The sequence below is a fragment of the Protobothrops mucrosquamatus genome, unplaced genomic scaffold (genome assembly GCF_001527695.2).
Source record: "Protobothrops mucrosquamatus isolate PMUCROS unplaced genomic scaffold, P.Mucros_1.0 scaffold227, whole genome shotgun sequence".
NCBI lineage: Eukaryota > Metazoa > Chordata > Lepidosauria > Squamata > Viperidae > Protobothrops > Protobothrops mucrosquamatus.
Window position 1 is genome coordinate 788,508 of NW_015386578.1, and position 3,274 is coordinate 791,781.

The following is a 3,274-nucleotide window of genomic DNA, read 5'->3' on the forward strand; positions in this document are numbered from 1 at the left end:
TTTTTGTGAACATTATTAATTTTTTAAAAACATAAAATACAAAAAAAGGAAAGAAAACATTAAAAGGCTTATCACTTTTGGAGCTAAGAGGGGAATAAAATCCTGAAAACATTTTCTCTTGGACCAGTATGAAGCGCCTGAAGGCAGGACAAGGAGCAACGGGTGGAAACTAATCAAGGAGAGAAGCAACCTAGAACTAAGGAGAAACTTCCTGACAGTGAGAACAATTAACCAGTGGAACAACCTGCCTCCAGAAGTGGTGAATGCGCCAACACTGGAAGTTTTTAAGAAGAGACTGGACAGCCATTTGTCTGAAATGGTACAGGGTTTCTTGCCTGAGCAGGGGGTTGGGCTAGATCAGGGCTTTTCAACCAGTGGCACGGGTACCACCTTTGGTACATTGGCACCTGGTAGGTGGTACGCGAGCATCCTAGAAAAGTGGTAGCAGGGGAGGGGAATGAGCTGAACCGGTGGCAGCACCGCACAAGCCTGAGCGAGAGATGGCTGGAGCTGCAGGGCTCAGCGGAAGCACCAGGATCAGTGCCGCTTTCCAGCTGATTGGCGCTTCAGGGCTGTCAGGGCTCAGTGGAAGCACCAGGATCAGCGCCAGGCTCCAGCTGGAGCCCGGTGCTGATCCTGGCGCTTCTGCTGAGCCCAGAAGGGCCGATCAGCTGGAATGTTGCAGCATCTCCAGGGTCTTGTGATTTACATTCAGATTCTTGGCAACTGATTCATATTTATGACGGTCACAGTGTCCCAGGGTCATATGAAGTGACCAAAACCTGCTGCAACCATCCAGCAGACGGAGGGGGGGATAAAAACCAAACACCACCCCACCCCACCCCCGCTGCCAATCCTCAACAGAAATGCTCACAACAATGAAAACCTTGGACAGGAGGAAGAGCGCTGCCGGGCGGGCAGGCAGGTATCTTGCTCGGCTGTGGCTTGGGGGGCACTTTTTTCAGTGCTATTGTAACTTCAAACAGTCACTAAGCGAACTGTTGTAAGTCGAGGACTACCTGTACTTTATCATTTTTTTCCTTTTTTTTTTTTGGTCATCAAGTTTTTGACACCTTGCTAGGTGACTGGTGATACTCAGATATTGCCATATCGTAAAAGTGGTACAATGGGTGAAAAGGTTGAAAAGCCCTGGGCTAGATGACCTCCAAGGTCCCTTCCAACTTTATCATTATTATTATTACTTCAGATACAAAAACATAATCTGTAAAAAATGATTACGCATTGATAGAATTGCTGGCCTTTAAATTTAAGTAGGTTTGAAGCAAATGTGCAATGTTGCCTAGTAATAATATATGGTAGGAAAGACAGATAAGAAAAACTAATACTTTGGTCACTGGAAAAGGCAGTTATGTAGCCATCTTTTTAAAAAGATATTTGTACAATACTTTCTAAATTTTTTCAAGTTTGGCTTCATTTGATTTTCAGACTACTTAGTGCTGCAATGTAGAGTAAATATCAGGTAGTTCGGAAAATAAGTGTTTTATTGGGATCTAATGAATTTTTCCTGGCTGCACATTCTTTTTTATTATAGTTAATAGACTAGAGACCAATAGTAGTTTATTTTCTTGTTCAGGATGGAGAGGATCAGATTTCCTCTTCATTATTTTTCTGAATAAAACTATTTTGCTACAAATAATCATGAAACAAATAAGACAATGTGTATTTAGACTCTTTCCTTTTAGCTTCTCTGAAACTGGAATTGACCATGGGCAAATTAAAAACTATTGACCAGGACTGTGAGATGGGTGCTTAATACTTTTTTTTAAAGGATTAAGCACCAACCCTACAGCCTCACTCAATCAGAAGCAATAAAGTGAGCAGAAGAAAATTTCCAAAAATAAACCATTACAAAATATGTTCAACTGGACATATTTCTTGGTGAAAATCTAGGAATAGGGAAGATTTTTTTCTGGATAACACAGCCTGCTTCTGTTTTTAATTTCTGATTTGAAACTTCTGTTTTAGTTTCATGGGCAATTACAGACTAGCAATGCCTCAGCCAGTGCTAAAGGGCCTAGCATGACAACTTAAATCTGTCCTACCAGATTCTTTCCCAATCTTTTTCAAACCTGTTCCCCAAAAGGAAGGAGATAACAGGCAAGTTTGGATTGTGGTTGGAAGTTTCAGGGAGAAAAAGTTTCACACAAAGGCAGGCACTGTGGGTCTGTGACTCCAGAGAATTTTTATTACACTTTCAGAAGAGTTCCCAAAAGTAATCTTCACTGTATACTCTGGCAGAGTTTTCAGCTCAGACATGTGGCATTGTGTCCTGCAGCACAGTTACAGAACAACATTTCTCCATGCCGTTTTCAGCTGTATTGTTACCACTGTTGTATGTAGTCTAAAGACTAGAAGAGAAAATGCAGCCCATTAATCCCTAATCAACATCCACCCCATCATACCCAAAGCCATACATTATAGTTAGAATATGTTGGAAGAAAAAAATCTGAAGATGGAAAAGGCATGCCAGTCAGAGGAGAGAGAGGTGATGGGCCATAGAATCACAAAGAATCAAGACCCAGAGAATGCCAGGAGCCTTACAGAGAAGTACAGAGTGGATAAAGGAGAACAGTGGTTCACAACTAGTTCCATTAATATCCTACCTAAAGTTTCAACCCAGAAAAATCCATTGAGCTCTACAGCACCAACTATCTGGTGGCAGTGGTTAGAATGCAATATTTCATTCATGGCAGACAACTGGGAGGCTGTGTGGTGTGTTCATTTTCTCCTGGACACAGACTGAAGTTCAATCCTGACAAGGCTCAAGCCTTCCATCCTTCTGAGGTTGATAAAATGAGGACCCAGATTGTTGGGGGCAATATGTTTACATTGTAAGCTGCCCAGAGAGTGCTGTAAAGCACTATGGAGCAATATATAAGTCTTAAATCCTATTGCTGTTACTATAGCTATTGCTATTTGTGTCGTCAAATGGACCTTGGCAAGAATATGCCTTTATTCCCATTACCTTGATTTCTCAAGGCTTCAAGGTGCATTTAAAACTTCAGCCAGGGTTCTGCTATGAAATGGGTCAGAAAGGTTGTGGGCGCTATTCTAGAAAGAAAAATCCCAAAGCAGATGGACAACAGGGAAGCAGCCATGTTCCCTTTATCTGCCTTCCGGGTGCGCTTCAAGGTGCTGACCATCATCTTTAAGGCGCTCCATGGCATCGGACCGGGATATCTTCGAGACCGCCTTCTGCCACAGATTACCTCCCATCGGCCTGTACGCTCCCACAGGGTGGGTCTCCTCAGGA